Source organism: Lipotes vexillifer, unplaced genomic scaffold (assembly GCF_000442215.2).
Source record: "Lipotes vexillifer unplaced genomic scaffold, Lipotes_vexillifer_v1.1 scaffold75, whole genome shotgun sequence".
Classification (NCBI taxonomy): Eukaryota; Metazoa; Chordata; class Mammalia; order Artiodactyla; family Lipotidae; genus Lipotes; species Lipotes vexillifer.
In genome coordinates, this window is record NW_006771517.1 from 1,293,250 (window position 1) to 1,317,023 (window position 23,774).

A 23,774-nucleotide genomic window follows, 5' to 3' on the forward strand; every position below is an offset into this window, starting at 1 on the left:
GGCCGGGCCAGGCCAGCCTCCCTCCCTGCCCCCCTCGCTCCCTCCCGGCCTCGCCCGGCCCGAGCAAGCGAGCGGGGCCGCCCCGCGCCGGCCTCCCTCCCTCCCTCGCTCCCCCGCTCCCCGCTCCGTGCTCCTCCCCCGTCCGGCCCGCCCGCCCTGCGCTCAGCCCAGTCCCCGGCCGGAGCGGGCTCTTCACACACAATTGATTCGGTCGTTACGAAAAGTGCACTTGTCCCCTCCCCCTCCCCCTCCGGCAGCCGCCCGGGCCCGGCCCGCGGGGTGAGGGGGCCGCGAGGGAGGGAGGCGGGGGCCGGGGAGCGGATCCGGAGGCGCCTCCCCCCTCGCCCAGGGGACGGGGCTGCAGGCCGCGGGGAGTGGGGAGCCGTGAGCGCAGAGGGCGGGCGGCCCATCTGCGAGGAGCGCTGATAACCGCGCCGCTGCCGCTGCGGCCGCCAGCGGCCCATCTGCGCCGCTGCCGCCTCCGGCCGGACACAGAGCAGGGGGCCGGGCCGAGGGGCGCGATGGGGCCGGATTCCCCGGGGGAAGGCTGGGGTAGTGTCCCACTCTGAGCGAGTCGGGGACCTTCCAGCCTAAATCAGTGCTCTCCGCCAAACGCGGGGAGTCTGGGTCATTGTCCCCCCTCCCCCGATCGAGTCAGGGACCCCTCCCCGAACCCAAATTGGTGCCCACTCTCCCACCCGGGGAGTAGGGGTCATTGCCTCTCCCCAGCCTAGGTCAGCCCTCCCCACTCTGCCAGTTGCTAACCCCCCTCGGTTCCCCTCCATCTTGGGCTAGTGCCCCCAGCCTAAGTGTGGTTTTTCGAGGTCAGTGACCCACCAGATGGTTGGCTTGGTCCACACCCCCTACCCTGGGTCATTGCCCGCAGCCATCCAGGCTTCCCAGGTCAGTTAGTGCCCCTCACCCCCATCCCATCCTGGTTATCCCTCCCCAGGGAGCTGGGAGTCTTGGCCCAACCTCCTTCTTGCCTGGGGCAGGAGCCCCCACTCCACCCGCTCCTGGAGTTGTGAGGGCAGGTGACCCTCAGACAGGGCAGCTAGCTCACCAGTTCTCTGAGCTGGTTGACCTGTCCCCTAGGGAGTGGGCATCATGGGGCCGTCAGTCCCCCTACCCCCTTAGCCACAGAGCTGTCAAGGCAGAGCAAGTGAACATACACCCACCCAGGCCACATGCAGAAATTGGGTGCTAGGCCTGGGCCCCAGGTCCTGCCAGCCTTCGGATCCTCCGTGAGGCCCACACCTACCCGCTTTGCTTGGCAACAGGGGCCTTGAAAGACTCCACCCTAGCTCCCAGACCAATAATAAGCCCTCCCAAGGGGCCACCTGCCTGGGAGGCAGAGAAAGGGAACCCAGGCCTCCCTGCCCAGGCTGCCAGGGGGACGACAAACACAACAGACGTGCCCTCCTGTGACAGCCCGCCCCTCAAGCTACCCACGCCCACCTGCCTGGCCTGCTGGTCCCCAGGGAGCCCGTTAGTTACCTGCACTCGCCCAGTCAACCGGAGCCAGCCACAGGAGATGCCCTGAGTCCTGCCACCCGCAGCTCCAAGCACCTTCCTGGGGCTCAGTTATTATTTTTACATTTCCATTTTCCTTTTCACTGATCTAAGAGGGACAGATCCTGCTGGGAATTCTGGGGCAGCCATGGACTCTTCCCAGGAGGAGCTGAATGGGACCTTCTTTGAAAGGTGCAAAGGATATCCCCTACCTTCACTGGCTTTTACACACACACACAGAGTAAAGTTATCATTGCCTCTGGTGGCAGTTGGGAGATGTCCTGTAGTTTTGTCCTGGGTGGGTTTTTGTGAAGGTCATTGGGCCACAAACCTCTGTCTGAGACATTTATTTGGCATCCACAGGCCTTCTGGGGGCACTGGGGCATTGGAGTGGGTTGGACTCAGAGCCTGCTCCCTGGGCACCCAGCTGCTGGGGGTGGGGGTGGGCATAGCTCAGGATCTGATCAAGAAGCCCATGGAGGCTCCAAGGGAGGGCAGGCAGGCAGGCAGAGCAATTTTGGCCAAGAGGGGGTATGGGAGTTGTGTCATGCAGCCGCAGAACAAGGGCCCCCTGCGCCCCTGCGTGGGCTCAGGTCCCCAGGGTGGCCATGGTATGTCATCTCCCTTCCATGTTGCTCTCTGGCTGCCCCCTGCGTGGGCCCCCTTTCCTCTTCCCACAGCCATATGTGGTGCTGCGGTTGGGGCCCTTCCGAGTCCCGGCCGTGGAGGGTCGATGATCTGACACCACTTGTCCCGTCCCATCTGGCCCTGAGCTTTTCTGGGTGTGTGTGACAAAGGCTTAATCTGTCCGGACGGGCCCAGGGCGGAGAGGAGGGCGCGGGGAATTACACTCTGCGGGGCCTCCTGCAGCTGGGGCCCGCTTGGGGGGCGGGGCGGGGCGGGGCGGGGGTCGAGCAGAAGCCAGGGCATGGTGGTGGTGGTGGGGGGGGAGGCAAGTTGGTCTTCGGTTTGCAGGTTGTCACAGGAAATAGATGTGGAGGCGGAGGGCTGAGGGGAGGAGGGCGGAGTCCTCCACCGGGCAGCACGGGGCGCTCCTGGGGACAAGATCTTTCTGTGACAAGAGCCAGCCAGGCCTCCTGACTGGGCAAAGCCTGGTTAGGATTTATTATTTCTTGCGTTTGGCCTGTTCCGGCCTCTGTGGCTGCCAAGCCCGGGGGCGGGGGGCGGGTGGGAAGCAAACCCTTTGCCAGTGAGACCCTCCGATTCCATTCCAGCCTCAGCCCAAAAGTGAACCAACCCCTTTCCTTTTCCTCTGGTCTCTCTGAATGAGGCTGTCCCGGCGCCTGCAAGGGCCACAGGTTATGTCTGGGGTGGGGCCCCGGGCCATCTGTCAACTCCCAGGACCAGAGAGCCCTCAGGCTCCTTGGAGATAGATGTTCTCAGCCCAACTCTACCATCTTCCGGATGGGAAAACTGAGGCCCTGAGAGGGGAAGTTTCCATTGGTGGGAAGCTGGGCCAGGAACGCAGATCTCTGCACTCCACTGAGGCTTCTCCGTGGGCCCATCACATGCCAGGAATCCCCCCATTAGAACCCCGTCCCCCGAGGGGGAAACGCCAGATTGCCAAACTCCACTCTCAGCACTGGGCTTTTGCGAGCCAGACCCCAGGTGTTCCGCTGGCCAAATTGACTAATGGTGGTCTTTCCCCAGTTTGCAGACAATGTTCATTTAGTGGAGAGCATTTTCACAGTCTTCAGCCTTTCTCCCCAGAGCTTTTGTGTAAACCTTTGGCACCTGCGGCCGCTGGTCTGGGCAGGAAATGGCCTCTGACTTAGAACAACATAATATATGCTGTGACCTTCGGTTGAATACCTCAGTATTTCCTACTTTTCTCTAAATTATCACCATAGTGACCCTTTCTGAGTCACCTCAGGCACTGTGTGCCTGTCCCTGTGCGTCAGGTTCTCACAGCGTCCCAGAGGTCACTGCCGTCCTTCAGATGAGTAAACTGAGGCTTAGGGAGGTTTAGAACTTCCCTAAGGCCTCACAGGGCACGCTGAGCTGGGGTGCTGTCTGTACACCCCTCTTTTCTGACCCTCTCTGGATGTCTTACAGCCTGATCTGCTTCATAGGGCTTTTCGTGACAAGCTTTCAGTCCATTACACCCTAACCTGAATTAGTGTAGGAGAATCCTCTAGTCAAGATGTCTGTAATCACAGGCTGGTGCTTGAGGCAGGACTGGCTCAGTGTATGGTGTCTGGGACTTGCCTGGGGCGCGCAAGGATGGGTATGGGGTGAGGAGAAGGGAGGAGGCCTCTGTTGTCCTGGGTCCTGGGGGCTTTCAGGGGGAGGAAGGTTGGCAATGACACGGGCCCTGTTTGGATTTCTCATGAATGGCAGAAGTGGGCTATTTTGTTAATTAAGCCTCAGTGATTTGGGTGAATGTGGTCTTGGGGTCTCTGGGGGGGCTGCAGTTTGGAGCCTGGGTGATTGCTGGTGGATCAGGCTCTGCCTTCCCTGGGCCTCTCCTCCGGATCCTGGGTCACTTTCTGCTGGTGGTGGGGGCAGCATGCCCCGCTCGTCCTTGGGTGAGGCCTGGAGTGAACATTCTCTCCTTCACTACAGGCTGCCTTCCCATCCCTGAGCGTCTGGGAGTCAGGTGGTCCAATTGGGACCCTAAAAACCCTGCTGGGAGGATGCGAGGTGGGGGGCCTGTGGCTGGGGCTGCCCAGGGACAAAGGTCAAGGGTCCAGCCCAGCCTCAGGCAAACCTGGGCTTCCCCAAGCCAGCTCTTAACTTAGAGGTCGTGGGACTGATTGAGTACCATGCACATGCACGTGCATTCCTGGGCTAGAGCATGTGTGTACATGTGGGTGTGCATGCAGGAGTGTGGCTGTGTGGGCCTGAGTGTGCCTGTGTCTGTCCATGTGCAGGCTGGGGATGCTTGTGGGCCCGGGGCAGTGTGTGTGTGTGTGTGTGTGTGTGTGTGTGTGTACAGGTGGAGGGGGACTGCATGCTTGTGATTGTGTGTGATTGTGAGCGGCTGTGTTGGCAGATGTGCAAGCACCTGGGGTGTGGGCATTGGCAGACCACGAGTGTGACTGCGTGTGCATGCCACATGTTCAGGATCCTATTGAAAAACATCCTGTCCTTTGGAAGTGAGGAGCTGACGGGGTGTCCTTCATCATAACCAAGTCAGCCGGAGCTGCTGGCCTGGCCCCTTGCTGCTCCTGGGGTCTCAGCAGCTGCTGAAGCATAGTGCGAGGGAGGGAGTGGACACAAGAGGTGGTGCCATGTCCCTGTCCCCATGATAGTGGCCGAAGCACCTCCTTGTTTCCAGCAGCCTTCCTCCTCCTTCCCCCCCCCGCCCCCGCCACTCTCTGCCCAACAAGGGCAGCAGGTAAAACTTGTGACCTTTGCCATGGTGGCACTTACTGAGCCCAAAGCTAAGCTCCATGGGGGGCAGGGTGGGAGAGAGGCTTCTGAACTTGAAGTGAGGGGGCCAGGACCGATCCTAACACACCCACTTTCTTGCCATGTGACCTCGGGCAAATAGCTTGTTTGACCTCTGCAAGTCTCAGTTTACTCATCTGGAAAACGGGCTCCAAAGCCCCACTTCCAAGAGGCTTGGCAAACTGGAAAAGGCTCTGTTGTCATTTCAGGAGGTCACTCTGCCAACCTCTGTCAAAGCCAGGCCTGGGCCCTAGGCCCCAAAACAGTAGGAGCCAAAGGCAGCTGGGAGAGGGCTCACCAAGGCGGGTGGCTTGTTAGAACAAGGACTTCTGAGTCCACTTTCTGCCCCTGGCCCACCCTGACATAGAGAAGAGGTGAAGGGCTTGGGGTGTCAAGCCACAGGGTCCTGGGTACAAATCCCAGCTCTGCTCTTCCGCCTGTTTGGCCTTAGGATTATCAGCTCCATTTTACAGATGAGAAAACTACCTTCCTCCTAAGACTGGTATAAAGATGAATGCATTAATGCATATAGAGCCTTAAGAAGGTAGCACGCCTTACAAAATGTTAGTTGCTATGTGATCTCACTGAGCCTCAGTTTCCTCATCTGGATTATGGGGATGGAAATGAAATGTCATGGATATTAAGTGGGATGATGGAAATAGAGCCCCCAGCCAAATCCCTGGCATGTAGTTGGTGGGAAGCAACTATTGGTTCCCTAGAGATTGTGTCTGGGTTATTTCTGTGTCTCCAGTGCCACTGGGGGCCTGGTTAATGTTGTACTGAATTACACAGAACACCAGCGAAGTCTTGGTGAGGGCCATAGGTGTGGCGTGAGCCCCCAGGGCTGGGAACTTGGAGGCTCAGGGTCCCTCTCTGCCCCGGCTGGCTCCTGCCCTGCTGAGCCTCAGTTTCCCTAGTCATTGCACAGTGAAGCCTCCTGTGGCCCCTCCTGCCTTCAAATCCCTTCCTGGTGCTGGGGTTGCCCAATCCCAGAGCTCAAGGAGGGGTGCTGGAGAGGTGAGAGTGGGGGCTTTACCCAGGCCTGGAGGCACTCGCCAGGTGGGAAGGTAGAGGGGTGAGCTGCCCAGAGGCTTCTCACCACCCGACGCCCCCCACATACCCCCGCCCCAGTCCCTGGCCAGGAGCCTGAGCTCTGGGCTCTGGGCTCTTCCAGAGAACACAGTGAGGCTGGTGTAATGACTGCCCCCCCTGGGGCAGGGGTCTGAGCATATCTCTCATGTTCTCAAGCCCCTGCCATGTGCCAGACACTCTATTTCATTTAATCTCCCCTGGATTCTGTGAGGTAGATGAGAACTTGGCATCAGAGAGGCCAGGGAACCTCTCCAAGCACCACAGTGAGCAAGTGGCAGGGCCTGGGTTCCGTGGCTCTTAGACCCTCTCAGCCCCAGGGCACGGAGGTAGGGGCCCACAGGCGCCCTGGCTCTCCCCACCTCCCCACCCCAGGCTCACGGTGGCCCCTCATCTGAGGACACCCTACAAAAGCTTCCCAGAGCTCGAGGTAGCCCTCTTACCTGTCCAGACCCAGCCTGGTAGGAGACAGATGCCACCCATCCTCATCGCCCACACCTTCACCCTCTCACCTCAACTGCAGCTACAGGCCCAGCCTGCCCTGGGCAGGCTGCAGGGGGCGGGGAGAGAGAGCAGTTGTCCTCTCCCCACAAGGTCAACGACTCCGGCTGCATCCAGTCCTCCCAGCCACCCTGGTACTCCAGGTTCCTCAGCCTCAGATGGAGGGACTAAGGCCAAATGTGAAGGAGGGAGCTCCAGGTCCCACAGAGCACCAGGGCTGAGGGTGAGCCCATCTGGTTCCAAAGCCGGGGGTCATTCATTCATTCATTCATTCGCTTACTCACTCACTTATTTGCTCCTTTCACCACCCTCCGCATCACAGTGGCTCCATCCTTCTCTGGCTCAGGCCACACCTAGGCATCATTTTGGACTCTTTTCTCTTACCACCCGTCCCTCCCCATCCAACCATTTGCAAATTCTGTTGGTTCTACCTTCAAAATACAACTCAAATTTTACCTTCTCACCACCTCCACTGCCTCCAGCCTCGTCCAAGCCTGGAGGTGCGTTAGCCTCCCCACTGGGCTCCCTGTGTCCATGCTGCCCCCCTGTAATCCCCTGTGGCTCACACAACCAGCAAATCAGCAAAAGCAAAAAGCAAATCAGATTCTCTCCCTCCCCTGCTCAGAACCCTCTGAGATTCCCGTCTCGCTCAAAGCAAGAACCAGAGTCTTTCCTGAGACCTACAGGCCCTGCATGATCTGGCCCAGCTGCCTGCTGCCCTCACCACCCTCCACCCTCCCCTTGTTCATTCAGTGTCAGCCACACTGGCTACCTTGCTATTCTAAAAACTACCAAACACGATCCTGCCCCAGGGCGCTTGCACTGACCGTTTCCCCAGCCTGGAGCACTCTTCCCCCCCCCACCCCCATCTCTACATGGCTGCTCCCCTCCTCTTTCAGATCTTTGCTCAAGTGACCTCCACAGAGAAGCCCTTCCTGATCACCCAGCTTAGGTTCCTTGGACCCTCTCTCTTTCTACTTAATTTTCTCTATAGCCCTTACCACCCTCTGACATTGTGTATGTATTTTACTAGTTTATATATTTAGTATCTTTCTCCGCACAAGGCTCTGATCTCTGCCAGGGTAGACCAGCCTGCTTGGTTCACTGCTCTATGCCCAGGGCCCAGAACAGCCCCTGCTCCTAAGGGACTCCCCACTGTGGGGGCAGCAAGTGTCTTAGAGCAGGAGTCTGAGAGTCGCCCATGCCTTCTGCACTCAGAGGGCCTCAGGAGCCCCAAGGCCCAGACCCATCCTCCTGCCTGAGGGCGTCCAAGGAGTCCTTAGGGAGGCGACATTTGAGCTGGACCTTGAGGGCCAAAACAAATTGTTCGGCAAGAACAGAACACGGGAAAGCTCACTCCAGGGAGTGGGAATGTGAGCAAGGGCTAGGGGTGGGACAGGTTTTGGGGGGTCAGTGCAGGCTGTGTATGATGGTGACCGGGGCCACCTTCCTGGAGAAGCGGGTTCTACAGAGCATTTCAGATGCGGTGGTGGGTAGGTGAATGGTCAGATCAGCTTGAGAACCACTTGGGGATCCTGAGGGAGATGAGCTGGTGAAATCACTTGGGGCCAAATGGAAGGGAAGGATCTGGAAAGCCACTCAGAGGAGCTGGTGCGTCAGAATCAAGGAAAGCTGGGAGTTCACAGGAGGGTTTTTAAGTAGAGGGGAGAGAAGGTTAGATTCATGTTTTAGAAGGAGTCTCGGAATGCTAGATGTGGCAAGAGGGAGATGTGTTACAGAGAAGGAAAAACAGGAGGCTGGGAAATAGGCGCGGAGAGAGAAGGCCGGCCCGGGCCGAAGAGGAGGGGCTGGTTCCGCGGTAGGACAAGAGGTTGAGTGTCCGGGGCTGGATGACGTGGGGAGGGGAGAGGGGGGCAAGGGAAGCTTGATGGTCGATAGTCACAGTTGACCCAGTATTCTTGGGTGGAAAGAGAGGCGTTTAGGAAACCAGGAACGCAGGCAGACACACACATCTGGGGTGATGGCCCAGGGGCAGGGTCCAGTGGGCGGAACCCAAGAGCTGTCCCCAAGGCTGGTAGCATGTGGCAGTGAGAGGCCATGGAGGAGACCTGGTGACTCAGGTCTCAGTGAGGCCAGCTCGGGAGTCATCACGTTCACGGGGCCCCCTTCCCAGCTTGGAACCCTCCCCGCCCCGGCTGGGACCCGATGCAGGCTCCTGGGAGGCCTGTGCTTGGTGGATGACTCATCGTTTTCTCGGCATCCCCAGGCTGAGGAAATGTTCAAGGAGACATGGGGCCCTTCCTTTGGCAGGCCAGGCCCTGACTGGATGCTGGCGGGTCGAGAAAAACACACTCGGCCTCAGGCCTTGTCTGAGAGCATCCTGAGTGCGTGTCTCCAAGAGCCCCTGGCTTCCACAATCACACACATCCTCAACTGCCCTGGGAAGCCGTCATGACCCCATTCTACAGGTCAGTGAACCAAGGCACAGCCTCTGCTGGGCACCCAGCTAAGTCATCACTTGGTACTTCAGTTTCTTCATCTGAAAAATGGGTCTGATGATTGTCCCTCCCCTATAGGGTTGTTGGGAAAAACTGAAGGAGGGAATCATGTGATGCTCAAGTAGTGGGATTGTCATTTTCATGAGGATGTGGAGAGGGGTCCGCCCAGGCTACAGGAGCTCTCTACTGGGTAAAGCAGCCATAGGGAAGGCCAGAGGGTAACATAGCCAAAAACAGACCTGCATTTAGATCCCAGCTCTGCCACAAGCTCCTGGTTCTGGACAAATGGCTTGCCTGCTCTGATCCCCTGACCGCTTGCATATAAGCAGGTGATGACCCACACCCTGGGCCATAGTTGGGAAGATGACATAACACCAAGTCTGACAAACAGGCCACCAAGTAGGGGCTGTGGCTCCATCTCAGGGTCCCTCAGAGGATTCCCCCCACCCCAGTGTGAAGAACCCCAAACCAGACAGCTGTTAACCTCCCAAGGGTGCTTCAAGCCCAAACCAAGAGGGAGAGGGGAGGGGAGGCAGCTCAGAGAGTTCAGGCAAGGAAACTCCCTGGGGGATGGGGTCTCTCTGGGAGATCCGGGGGCCGGGACAGGAGCAGAGCGAGGGGCAAAGGATTTTGTGTTGAATGTAAGGCCCCTTTAGGTCAGCAGAGGAGTACAGAGTGTGGAGGTAGGGGCTGGATCCAGGCTCTGCCATTTACTGCTGTGCAGTCTTGGGCAGGTCACTTCCCCTCTCTGAGCCTCAGTTTCCTCATCAGTAAAATGGGGTGATAATAGCTGTGGCTTCACTTATATCCTCCTTCTATACTGTGTTCTATAGTATGTATATACACTATACTGTATACTATATAATCTAGAAGCATCTGTACAGGGCGTGGCCATAATAAAGCCCTCAATAAAAGGGAGCTATAATTAGGATTATGATTGTGAGCTAATCAATAACCCGCGAATCTGTGACAAGGCCATTCAAGCCGTGCTGCTGAGTTGGGCTTCGGAGCTCACACTGGCCCCAGGTTTGCACTGAGCTGTGACTCACTAGCTGGATGACCTTGAAACAAATTGCTCTCTGAACCTCAGTTTCCTCCTCTGTAAAATTGGCTCAGTAGTATTCCCCATCTCACAGGGTTGCTGTGGGCAAGTGAAGAGAGACTCCATGTCAAGTGCTCAGCACAGGAAGCAGGAGCTTTTCTGTACTTGCCCCTGTGACGTGGCCAGTGGCAATTAGAGCTAGGGATTGGGGTCTGGGGCAGGGCCAGTGGATGCTGGAGCAGAGAGGTACAGAAGAGGGAGAGGACAGAGGCAGAAAGGAATGTGCAGGGAACCGGAGGGGAGGACTTCTAGGAGGAGGGCTGGTCAGCTGGGTCTGCCCCGAGGATCAACAACCCCCCCCCCCACCGCCCCCAGATCTGGATGAGAGAAGGGTTTGATGGAAGCCAGAGGGCAGAGGGAAGGTGCCGAGCCAAAGCAGGTGGGAAGGAGAGACCAGAAGTCTTGCCGGTCCAGTCAGCAGTTGGCTCTCAGGGAATGAGGGCGAGAGGGGCCGTGGGCTTCCCCGAGTCTAGCTGCCTATAATGGGACTAAGAGTGGGTGTGCTCCCCAGGGTAGGGAACCCTGGGTTCAAATCCTGTCTTACCAACCAGCTGTGCAACTTGGATGCATCTCAACCTCTCTGAGCCTCCATTTCCACATCTGTAAAATGGGGATAGTGATATCAACTACCTTTTAGGGTTGTTGTGGTGATCATTTGAGATACATTCTCAGTCAGTGCCTGCTGCTGAGCAGAAACAATGACAGTCATGACACAGCTAGTATTTGTTGAGTGCTTGCGAAATGCCAGGCGCTCTGCTAAACACATGCACATGCCTCCATGTACTTGTCCAAACATGGCTTCCATTATGATCCTCATCTCTTTTTTAAAATTAATTAATTAATTTTTTTTTTTTTGCTGGGTTGGCTCTTCGTTGCTGTGGACGGGCTTTCTTTAGTTACGGCGAGAGGGGGGCTACTCTTCGTTGCGGTGCGCGGGCTTCTCACTGAGGTGGCTTCTCTTATTGCGGAGCACGGTCTCTAGGCTCACGGGCTTCAATAGTTGTGGCTTGTGGGCTCTAGAACGCAGGCTCAGTAGTTGTGGTGCACGGGCTTAGTTGCTCCGTGGCATGTGGGATCTTCCCGGACCAGGAATCGAACCCCTGTCCCCTGCATTGGCAGGTGGATTCTTTTTTTTATATATATAAATTTATTTTATTTTTATTTATTTATTATTTTTGGCCGTGTTGGGTCTTCGTTGTTGTGCGTGGGCTTTCTCTAGTTGCGGCGAGCCGGGGCTACTCTTCATTGTGGTATGCGGGCTTCTCATTGCGGTGGCTTCTCTTGTTGCGCAGCATGGGCTCTAGAGCGTGCGGGCTTCAGTAGATGTGGCGCGTGAGCTCAGTAGTTGTGGCTCCCGGGCTCTAGAACGCAGGCTCGGTAGTTGTGGCGCACGGACTCAGTTGCTCCGTGGCATGTGGGATCTTCCCGGATCAGGTCTCGAACCCGCGTCCCCTGCATTGGCAGGCGAATTCTTAACCACTGCTCCACCAGGGAAGTCCCATGATCCTCATCTTGCTGATGAGGATGTTGAGGCTCAGAGAGGTTAAGTAACATGCCTGAGGCCACACAGCTGGCAAGAGGCAGAGCAGGGACTCAAGCCCATGCGGTGGAGAAGTGTTGTGTCCTTTACTCCCTAAATCACCCATCCTCTTTGACAGGAAGATGAGGATCACGAGGTCCCCTGTGGTATTACACGGGCTTGGACAGTGGCTCTTCCCAGGATGGGGAGGCAGGCGTGAGTCTGTCTGGCAGAGTGTGCCGACTCTGGAACACATTGCTTAGGCGCAAATGGGATCTACTGGTAGAGTTGACCCTCGGGGGTCACCGAGGGATTCTGTGGTTTGGGGAGGGCCAGGTTGCGGCATGGAACCCCACGGCCAGCCAGCCAGCCAGCCGCAGCCGGCCAGCGTGCTGCACCCAGCTCAGGCTGGGGAGCTTTGTGCCCACCAGCATGACACAAGGCGTGGCTCAACGACCAGGTCACAGGCAGCTGCCAGCAGCCCCGAGAGGGTATGGGTGGCCAGTGCCTGGCCTGGGCGGCACCCACAGAGGCTGGGGAGGAACTCGGGAGGGCTCTTACGAGGAGGTAAGCCATAAAACAGCAGAGGAGGGGATAGGGCCTCCCAGGATGGGGAAGGGCCGCTGTGGACAAAGGAGCACAAGAGAAGTTTGTTTTTAAGGTAATACACACACCTGACTTAACGCAACAGCCACCAAACATCAGCCTGCAAACAGCGAGAAGTGCCCAGCCCACCCCTCCACCTAGTTCCCCTGCCCAGAGGGGTCCAGTTCCTTATGTGTCTTCCCTGATATACTTGGCTCTGGAGCTGGCCTACCTGGATTTGAATCCTGAACCCGCCATATACTCGCTGTGTGACTTGGGCAAGTTACTCCACCTCTCTGTGCCTCGGTTTCTACATCTAAAAAGTGGAGGTAATAGGTAATAGGAACTGCTTCTCTGGACTGTGGTGAGAACCAGGGCTCCTAAAGCCTAGCACAGGGCAGGGCCCATGCCTGAGTGCTCCGGGAGCACGGGCTGTCTCTGCTGCTGTTGCTGTTACCATTACTGCTGTGATTACTGTTGTGCAAGTGTAGTTACGTACACTGGGTGTGCAGTTTAAATGCCCAGCTCCCCTGGCAGGTCCTGAAGGTCAGTTTTCATCACTTCTGCCCATTTAAGAAGAGGCAGAGGTGAGAGGTCAGCCCAGAGGTCATCCCAATGGTCCCGCATATTGAGACAGGCCTCTGATGTGGAGGGACTTTATGTCATCGGCTGGACCCCCCGAACTAGCCACCGACCCATGCAGGGCTTGTGGTTCGGGGACTCCATCTCCTGCCCCTGTGCTGGGGACATGTGGTGGCGGCGGGGACAGGAAGGATGAAGGGGCTGTGGAGAGAGCCCTGGGCCAGGCTCCAGAAGATGGGGATTCTGCCACTTCTCACCCCTAAGGTTCTTGAAAAAGTTCCCAGCTCCAGGCCTTGGTTTCCTTATCAGGAAGGTGGTACCAGGCTGCGGTGAGGAGCCAGGGCAATGCCTCAGATGTGATGGACCATTGGGCTGTTGATAAGAACCCCACCTTCAGGTTTCTGCCTGCAGGGGATTTACAAGTGAGTTGATGGTGTCATTGATAAGATCCAAATTTGGGAGGTATTAAAGTGCTGCTTAGTAGCTGAGTGACCTTGGGGAAGTTAATTAACTCTCTGGGCCTCAGTTTCCTCCTCTGTAAAATGGGCATAGCAATAGAACCTGCTCTGTGGGGTTGTTGGTAAGAAACGGAGGCAGGGGTCTGGCTCACAGTAAGACTCTGTGATTGGCAGAGCCTTGCAGTTATTTTAAGGAACTCAGACAAAGGTGAGAAGCCACCAGCAAACAATACAGGGCTGCAGGCAATCCATTCATTCACCTATTCATTCAGCAAACTTTGACTGGCACCTGCTGTGTACCAGGTCCTGTTCATTCATTCCACAAAGATTTACTGAGCACCTACTATGTGTCAGGAGTGGTGAATAGGACAGATTTGATCTCTGCCCTCCCAGAGCTGGGAGTTCCAGGTACCTCCACTAGCTGGTGGTCAGGGGGCACCTAGGGCCTGACGTGCCATCCAGCTGGTTGGCTCAGGCAGCTGGGCCCATTGTGGTGGACTTGCTGAGCTCAAGGGGGCCACTTCTGCCTGGTGTCCCCAAGCTAGCCCTGCTGCCCCCACGTCTGGCTCCTCTGACTCCCCCTTTCCCAGAGAAGTAGAACTCCAGGGGGTGGGGGAGTGTGCAGGGCCTTTCTCATCAGCCCCTCCCACCCCAGTTCTTGTCACCCCCTCCCCAGCAGCAACACTCATTGCCCTTCCTATTTTCTCCTCTTTACACAGCGGCCAAAGCGCAGTATTAAAAATGTAAACCTGACCACGTTCCTTCTCTGCTCAAACCCTTCTGTGGGTCCCAATCACTGTCTGAGCAAAAGCCACCAAGACCCACAAGCCCCAGCTCTGCCCCCTCTCCACTTTCTGGGCTTCTGCTCACTGCTCTTCGGCCACACTAGCCTCCAGGCTGTCCCCCAGCCCTCACTGGGCCCTGCTGACATGTCACCTCCTCAGTGAGGCCCTCCCTGACTGCTTTTCCAAAACGCCCTTTATTCCCCATCACTCTCAAGCCCCTTGCTCCAGCTATGAAGTGCTTATCAATAACTGACTAATGCAGTATTTTGTGTGTGTTCCTCTGGGCTCCGTGAGGACAGGGGTATGTGCTCTTTTGCTCCCTGCTGCATTCCCTGGTGCATTCATTCACCGATTTACCGAGCACACTTTGATTGGCACCTGCTGTGTACCAGGTCCTGTTCATTCATTCCACAAAGATTTACTGAGCACCCACTATGTACCGGGAGTGGCGAATAGGACAGACTTGATCTCTGCAGGTCCCAGGGACCCCCTGCTAACACCTGGTGCATGGTATGCACCCAGAAAATATTTGTTAAATGAATGCCTCTAACCTATTCATTCTCCTCTTTGTGCCTCAGTTTCCTCCTCTGCAAAATGGAGGACCAGGGCTGTTATGGGGCCTACATGAGGGCTGGCTTGCTGGCCAGGATCCCATCAAGGGCTGTCTGACCCACCCAACAAGCAGGCTTCTCCAGTCCAAGGGCTGAGAGAGCCAGAGGAAGGCTGGCAGGGCACGGGCTTCAATAGTTGTGGCTTGTGGGCTCTAGAACGCAGGCTCAGTAGTTGTGGTGCACGGGCTTAGTTGCTCCGTGGCATGTGGGATCTTCCCGGACCAGGAATCGAACCCCTGTCCCCTGCATTGGCAGGTGGATTCTTTTTTTTATATATATAAATTTATTTTATTTTTATTTATTTATTATTTTTGGCCGTGTTGGGTCTTCGTTGTTGTGCGTGGGCTTTCTCTAGTTGCGGCGAGCCGGGGCTACTCTTCATTGTGGTATGCGGGCTTCTCATTGCGGTGGCTTCTCTTGTTGCGCAGCATGGGCTCTAGAGCGTGCGGGCTTCAGTAGATGTGGCGCGTGAGCTCAGTAGTTGTGGCTCCTGGGCTCTAGAACGCAGGCTCGGTAGTTGTGGCGCACGGACTCAGTTGCTCCGTGGCATGTGGGATCTTCCCGGATCAGGTCTCGAACCCGCGTCCCCTGCATTGGCAGGCGAATTCTTAACCACTGCTCCACCAGGGAAGTCCCATGATCCTCATCTTGCTGATGAGGATGTTGAGGCTCAGAGAGGTTAAGTAACATGCCTGAGGCCACACAGCTGGCAAGAGGCAGAGCAGGGACTCAAGCCCATGCGGTGGAGAAGTGTTGTGTCCTTTACTCCCTAAATCACCCATCCTCTTTGACAGGAAGATGAGGATCACGAGGTCCCCTGTGGTATTACACGGGCTTGGACAGTGGCTCTTCCCAGGATGGGGAGGCAGGCGTGAGTCTGTCTGGCAGAGTGTGCCGACTCTGGAACACATTGCTTAGGCGCAAATGGGATCTACTGGTAGAGTTGACCCTCGGGGGTCACCGAGGGATTCTGTGGTTTGGGGAGGGCCAGGTTGCGGCATGGAACCCCACGGCCAGCCAGCCAGCCAGCCGCAGCCGGCCAGCGTGCTGCACCCAGCTCAGGCTGGGGAGCTTTGTGCCCACCAGCATGACACAAGGCGTGGCTCAACGACCAGGTCACAGGCAGCTGCCAGCAGCCCCGAGAGGGTATGGGTGGCCAGTGCCTGGCCTGGGCGGCACCCACAGAGGCTGGGGAGGAACTCGGGAGGGCTCTTACGAGGAGGTAAGCCATAAAACAGCAGAGGAGGGGATAGGGCCTCCCAGGATGGGGAAGGGCCGCTGTGGACAAAGGAGCACAAGAGAAGTTTGTTTTTAAGGTAATACACACACCTGACTTAACGCAACAGCCACCAAACATCAGCCTGCAAACAGCGAGAAGTGCCCAGCCCACCCCTCCACCTAGTTCCCCTGCCCAGAGGGGTCCAGTTCCTTATGTGTCTTCCCTGATATACTTGGCTCTGGAGCTGGCCTACCTGGATTTGAATCCTGAACCCGCCATATACTCGCTGTGTGACTTGGGCAAGTTACTCCACCTCTCTGTGCCTCGGTTTCTACATCTAAAAAGTGGAGGTAATAGGTAATAGGAACTGCTTCTCTGGACTGTGGTGAGAACCAGGGCTCCTAAAGCCTAGCACAGGGCAGGGCCCATGCCTGAGTGCTCCGGGAGCACGGGCTGTCTCTGCTGCTGTTGCTGTTACCATTACTGCTGTGATTACTGTTGTGCAAGTGTAGTTACGTACACTGGGTGTGCAGTTTAAATGCCCAGCTCCCCTGGCAGGTCCTGAAGGTCAGTTTTCATCACTTCTGCCCATTTAAGAAGAGGCAGAGGTGAGAGGTCAGCCCAGAGGTCATCCCAATGGTCCCGCATATTGAGACAGGCCTCTGATGTGGAGGGACTTTATGTCATCGGCTGGACCCCCCGAACTAGCCACCGACCCATGCAGGGCTTGTGGTTCGGGGACTCCATCTCCTGCCCCTGTGCTGGGGACATGTGGTGGCGGCGGGGACAGGAAGGATGAAGGGGCTGTGGAGAGAGCCCTGGGCCAGGCTCCAGAAGATGGGGATTCTGCCACTTCTCACCCCTAAGGTTCTTGAAAAAGTTCCCAGCTCCAGGCCTTGGTTTCCTTATCAGGAAGGTGGTACCAGGCTGCGGTGAGGAGCCAGGGCAATGCCTCAGATGTGATGGACCATTGGGCTGTTGATAAGAACCCCACCTTCAGGTTTCTGCCTGCAGGGGATTTACAAGTGAGTTGATGGTGTCATTGATAAGATCCAAATTTGGGAGGTATTAAAGTGCTGCTTAGTAGCTGAGTGACCTTGGGGAAGTTAATTAACTCTCTGGGCCTCAGTTTCCTCCTCTGTAAAATGGGCATAGCAATAGAACCTGCTCTGTGGGGTTGTTGGTAAGAAACGGAGGCAGGGGTCTGGCTCACAGTAAGACTCTGTGATTGGCAGAGCCTTGCAGTTATTTTAAGGAACTCAGACAAAGGTGAGAAGCCACCAGCAAACAATACAGGGCTGCAGGCAATCCATTCATTCACCTATTCATTCAGCAAACTTTGACTGGCACCTGCTGTGTACCAGGTCCTGTTCATTCATTCCACAAAGATTTACTGAGCACCTACTATGTGTCAGGAGTGGTGAATAGGACAGATTTGATCTCTGCCCTCCCAGAGCTGGGAGTTCCAGGTACCTCCACTAGCTGGTGGTCAGGGGGCACCTAGGGCCTGACGTGCCATCCAGCTGGTTGGCTCAGGCAGCTGGGCCCATTGTGGTGGACTTGCTGAGCTCAAGGGGGCCACTTCTGCCTGGTGTCCCCAAGCTAGCCCTGCTGCCCCCACGTCTGGCTCCTCTGACTCCCCCTTTCCCAGAGAAGTAGAACTCCAGGGGGTGGGGGAGTGTGCAGGGCCTTTCTCATCAGCCCCTCCCACCCCAGTTCTTGTCACCCCCTCCCCAGCAGCAACACTCATTGCCCTTCCTATTTTCTCCTCTTTACACAGCGGCCAAAGCGCAGTATTAAAAATGTAAACCTGACCACGTTCCTTCTCTGCTCAAACCCTTCTGTGGGTCCCAATCACTGTCTGAGCAAAAGCCACCAAGACCCACAAGCCCCAGCTCTGCCCCCTCTCCACTTTCTGGGCTTCTGCTCACTGCTCTTCGGCCACACTAGCCTCCAGGCTGTCCCCCAGCCCTCACTGGGCCCTGCTGACATGTCACCTCCTCAGTGAGGCCCTCCCTGACTGCTTTTCCAAAACGCCCTTTATTCCCCATCACTCTCAAGCCCCTTGCTCCAGCTATGAAGTGCTTATCAATAACTGACTAATGCAGTATTTTGTGTGTGTTCCTCTGGGCTCCGTGAGGACAGGGGTATGTGCTCTTTTGCTCCCTGCTGCATTCCCTGGTGCATTCATTCACCGATTTACCGAGCACACTTTGATTGGCACCTGCTGTGTACCAGGTCCTGTTCATTCATTCCACAAAGATTTACTGAGCACCCACTATGTACCGGGAGTGGCGAATAGGACAGACTTGATCTCTGCAGGTCCCAGGGACCCCCTGCTAACACCTGGTGCATGGTATGCACCCAGAAAATATTTGTTAAATGAATGCCTCTAACCTATTCATTCTCCTCTTTGTGCCTCAGTTTCCTCCTCTGCAAAATGGAGGACCAGGGCTGTTATGGGGCCTACATGAGGGCTGGCTTGCTGGCCAGGATCCCATCAAGGGCTGTCTGACCCACCCAACAAGCAGGCTTCTCCAGTCCAAGGGCTGAGAGAGCCAGAGGAAGGCTGGCAGGGTCAGCAGGTGGTCAGGGAAGGCTCCAAGCCCCACGTGGAGGCGTCTGGACTTGTCCTGGCCATGCTGGGAAGCCTAGGTGGGGCAGGAACACAGCTGTGGGAAGAGGGGAAGAGAAGCTGGTCTGAAGGGAGGTCTGGGGCTGAGGAGATGTGGCTGGGTGGTCCCTTAATGGGGCCCCAGAATGCCAGCTCTCAGGCGGTGGGAGTGACTGAGTTTTACAGAGCAGGGGAACATGGGGAGGGAGGCTTTTAGGGAACCGAGTCTGGTCCAGTGTGAGCAGAGACTGGAGTCTGAGGCCCAGGGAAGCTCTGGGTTCTAGGGCACAACAGCCCAAATGGGAGCAGAAGCTACAGAACTGAGGTGGAGGGGGCTGGTGGGGGCTGGACAAATGGATCCAACGGTCTCCTCCTTGTATTAGCTGCTTTGTTCTCCATAAACGCCTCTTCATCATTCATTTATCCATTCACTCATTTACTCATTGACAACTTGGAGAGAACCTCCTGGGGTGCAGTGGTGAGCCTCACAGATGTGGCTCTTGCCCTGGCAGAGCTCAGGATGCATTGTGGGAGACAGATGCTACAGGACATGGTGATAGCAGTGGTGGTTGTGATGATGATGATGATGACGGTGATGGTGGTGGTGGTGGTGGTAGTGATGGTGGTAGTGATGGTGGTGGTAGCGGTGGTGAGGATGGTTGTGGTGATGGTGATGGTGGTGGTAATGGTGATGGTGGTGACGATGCTGGTGATGATAATGGTGATAGTGATGGTGAGGTTGGTGGTGTGTCAGCTACCATTTATTGAGTGCTCACTGGATGCTGGGCTGCTCTAAATGCTTCCTGTGTGTTTGCGCTCTGGGCTCCTGCAACCACCCCGTGAGGCTCTGAGATCTTACTCAACTTGCCTGAGGCCCCCTGTGAACCAAGGGCGGCACCGGATGTGAACCCAGGCAGGCAGGCTGACCAGCAGCTGCTCCTAGCCATGGCCACCTGCCACTTCCAGCAGGCAGCTCCCCCTCACTGTGATCACTGTCAGGTCCCTTTCTTGCCTCCTGAACCCAGCACCTAGCACGGGGCCCAGTGCTGGGGAGAGTGCATGAGTCGGACTTGCCTGAACAAGGTTGGAGGTCAGGCTTTGTCCCAGCAAGCTTGGGCAAATGATGCCCTGGCTCTTCTGCCCTCAGCACCTCATTTGTGAAAGGGAAGAACCCAGGGAGGCCGCCAGAAGGTCAAGGGACCCAGACCCTCACTGGAGCAGTTGATGTTTCCAGGGGGAGACCCCATTCCCTAATCAGGAGGTGAGAGAGAGAGACTCAGTTCGGAGTCTGGCTTCAGCTGTGGGATGGGGAGGGGCACGCGGGGAGGCAGGGGCCCCTGGATGGATGAACACTCTGTATGCACACACCCACTTGTTGCTTCCCCACCCACTGCTGACTCCCCTGCCTCTGGGACCCAGGCTCCTACACCCGCAGTTCTAGCAAACCCAAGTAGTCCCATGAACGTGAAGAGGGGGGACAGAAGGTGGGTGCTGGGAGCAGAAGACCCGGACACAGATGCTGCCTCTGCGCTCCCCATGTAGCCTAGTGCCCACCACTGTCCCTCTCTGGGCCTCAGTTTTATCCATTTGTTCAAAGATATACAGAGCAGGTGCTCTGTGCCAGGCACTGTGCCAGGCTCTGGAGACACAAATGAAAAACTCTGCCCTCAGAGAGCTGACATTCTAGTGGAGACTGACACTACATAATAAACAAGGAAAGCTCCCAGCTTGTCACATGCTGGCAAATGCTTTGGAGAAAAATCAAGCAGAGTGGGGCGAATCGGAGGTGCTGGAGTGGGAAATAATGGAATTTTAATCAGAGAGGGCCTCGCTGGGAAGGTGACATTTTCAGCAAAGCCCTGAAGGAGGTACAGGAGCAAGTTAGGCAGGTATCTGATGGAAAAGGATTCCAGGTAGAGGGAACAGTAAGTGCAAAGGCCCTGAGGCAGGAGTATGTCTGGAGGATTTGAGGAAGAGTGAGAAGGCCAGTGTCCACAGCTCCCCGCACCCCCTGTATTTGGGAATCAAAAGACCACATTTTACCTCTCAGGATGTTAGGCCCCAGAACACAATTATTTCTGAGCCCCCACAGCCCATCCTGGGGAGCGCTGGTGATGCCAGCCTCCTGGATGGGGCTGGGGCAGGGGCCTTGCTGCCTGTTTCTTCAACCCGAAGGGTGAATTTTAAGGCCTGTGAGGGCTTAGAAAAGAGAACACTATGCTCCTCGTCGTTCCACATGACTGACAATCAGACGGCCCTGGGTTCAAATCTTGCGTCCGCTGCTTTGCGGCTGTGTGACCTTAGGCAAATCCTTCTCTGCGCCTCAGTGTCTTCATCTGCAGAATGAGGCTACAGTGTCTGTCTGTCAGGGTTGATGGGATGGGACTTGCAGGAAACACACCTGGAAGCACGTGTATAAGTGCCCAGCCTTGGGCCTTCCTGGAGGAGGTGCTCAGTATACATTTAAAGCCAGAACCTAACATTTATATGACTTCAAACTGTTTTCACAGCTGTTGGGAATTTGTCGTATTACTTTAGTCTTCTAAGAACTCCATGAGGAAAAGCGGGCAGGAAATAATAGCCCCGACTTAGAGCGGGGTAGACTGAAGCCTGAAGAGGGTGACTTGCCCAAGGTCACAGTGAGGCAGGGCTGATGGAGGGCTAAGACATGGGTCTCCTGGCTCAGGGAAGCCTGGGAGCCAAGGGAGTGGAGACTGTGCAGAGCCCGCCCATCCCACCCCCCACCACACCACCACACCACGAGCGTGTATGCGTGTGTGTGTGTGTGTGCGCGCGCGCGCACGCATGCACGTCACCTGCACCAAGCAACAATAGCGACTTTCAGATTTGTGGTCCCCGAGCAGGTTTTGTAAGGCATGGCTTGGTGGGTCGGGAGGTCTGTTGTAAGGATGTTGAAAGGCCCAGAGTATGGGGAAGCTCAGGCCACAGGCAGGAGGAGTCGGGCAGGTCCTTGAGAAGAGGAAGAGGTCTGGGCTCATGTGATTGTCCACTCGGTCTGTCTGTCCATCCGGTGTCTGGCCTTCCTGGGAAGGGCCGGCTGGGTCTCCAGGTTGGCCTCTGAGCAGCCTGGCCCCCAGTGCTTTGTTGTCCAGATGCTTGACCTGATCAGCCTCTGAGCCTCAGGACAGCCTGGGGAGGAAGGAACGGGGTGGGGGTGGGGTGCGTTACGAATGAGGAAGCCAAGCTTCAGGGAGGGGTGTGCCCAGCTGGTGGGGGGAGCCAGGGTTTGGACCCAGGTGTGCCTGACCCAGCCCCAGTGCTGGCGATTCCTGGTCATAGCTCAGGCAGGGACTGGCAGGCAGGCTTTGTGCAGGAGGACCCCTTCCTCCCTTGGCCCACCTTCTTGGCCACAATCTGGCCTCCTAACCCTTGATGGAGGGCCCTGCAGACCGGTCGTTCTCTGCTCTTTAGTTGCTGCAACCTCAACCTTCATCTCGTGGGGCTCAAGGCTGCGGATTCTAGCCCACGCTGCATTAGCTCACTGTGGGGACTGGACTCACCATCTGATTCTTTGCAGGGGACATCAGAGAGCCCATCCTTATTTAGTGCCTTTAAGGCCCCAGACAGCCTTTGCCCAGTGCCCACACAGCTCAGGGGTTCCTAGGCCCTTTTTTTAAAAAAATTTATTTATTTTTTGTTTATTTATTTTTGGCTGCGTTGGGTCTTCATTACTGTGCGTGGGCTTTCTCTAGTTGCAGGGAGCGGGGGCTACTCTTGCGGTGCGTGGGCTTCTCATGGCAGTGGCTTCTCTTGTTGCGGAGCACGGGCTCTAGGCACGCAGGCTCAGTAGTTGTGGCACATGGGCTCAGTGGTTGTGGCTCGTGGGCTCTAGAACGCAGGGCCAGTAGTTGTGGTGCACGGGCTTAGTTGCTCTGCGGCATGTGGGATCTTCCCGGTCCAGGGCTCGAACCCGTGTCCCTTGTATTGGCAGGCGGATTCTTAACCACTGCGCCACCAGGGAAGCCCCCCTAGGCCCATTTTCTAGATGAAGAAACTGAGGCACAAGGAGGAAAGGTTATGTCCTAAAACACACAGGCCATGAGAGCAGAGCTGGGACTCCAAAGCCCATGCTTTTTCTATACTGTAGCCTCCTGCCCTCTCTTTCTTCCGTGGCAAAATGGGAGACTGGAACTGGACGACCTCAATTTAGAGCAGGGTGGAGACAGCACAAACTCATGTGAGACAGGCTGAATGTGAATCCTGGCCCCTTCACTTCTTAGCGGAGTGACCTTGGATAGTCACTTCCTCTCCCCAGGCCTCAGTTTTCTCACCTGTAAATGGGGCTGAGAGCAGTATCACCCCTCAAGCTGCTGTGAGGTCCGGGGAGCAGCCGTGCCGATTGCCCAGAGAGTGAGGGACGCGCACAGGGGTGGCAGGTTTTGAAATCGCTGAGCTTTCTGTCCACCCCTCCCTGCAGTGCTTGGAAGGATGGCTGGGGCCGTGTTAATGCTCACTTTTGCTCTTCCTGTGGGGTGGCCGGGTGACCCAGACTGGATGGGGACTCTGTGTGGATGCATCCTGCTGACAGCAGACATCCAGGGAGCCTGCTGTGGTGGTGGCAAGTGGCGGGTAGTCCTGGGACATGGATGTGAGGCCAGTTTAGGCTGCGCCGGGCAGCCAAGGATGCCTTTATGCCCTTTGTCGCCTCTCATGCAGATTACGAATACCTTTCCTGCTCCTGCAAGCTCGGCCTTCCCTGGGAGAATTGCTCCAAAGCAGCCACAGAGCAAGCAGAAGCCGCCTAGCTAATTAGCAGGTGGCCGCTGGGGACAGGCTCAGGACCTGGTGGCTGGAATTGGGGCTATAGCTGCCTGAGGCTAGCGTCAGCTCGGCTGGGAGGCCAGGCAGTGTCCTGGGCTCCGGGACAGCATGGCATTTAGATCATGGGGTTCAGATCCTGGCTCTGTGGCTTTTTGGCTGGGTGGCCTGCGTAAGGCGCTTTGCCTCCCCGGGTGGCAGTTTCCTCATCTTGAACTGTAGATTGTGTGAGTTTGGGGCCTGGAACCTCAGTGTAGTCAGCGAGTCATGTTACTACCGCCACTGCCTTGGGCCTGTGCTGGCCCAGGTGGCAAATGCAAGGAGTGCAAGCCCAGCCATAACCCTTGGGGACAGTGTAGTGCCACCTCAGTGTCACAGGCAGCTGGAGAAGCCCAGCTAGGCCTTAGGCCTTTAGCGAGAGAGAAGCTTAATCTCTCAGAGCCTGAGCCTCTTTTTGTTCCCTTAAGCGATGGAATAATTGCAATACTGTGTGGTCATGTGCCTAGAACAGGGCCTAACAAAGGTGGAGCTCCTTCCCCCCCCCC

General features: G+C 56.4%; 1 protein-coding gene across 1 annotated transcript in view; it reads left to right on the forward strand.

Annotated features, from left to right (window-relative positions):
- The window catches only part of NOL4L (nucleolar protein 4 like), a 132,874-nt gene that overhangs the window by 1,345 nt on the left and 107,755 nt on the right, over window positions 1-23,774 (forward strand). The gene's annotated exons all lie outside the window — the stretch shown is intronic.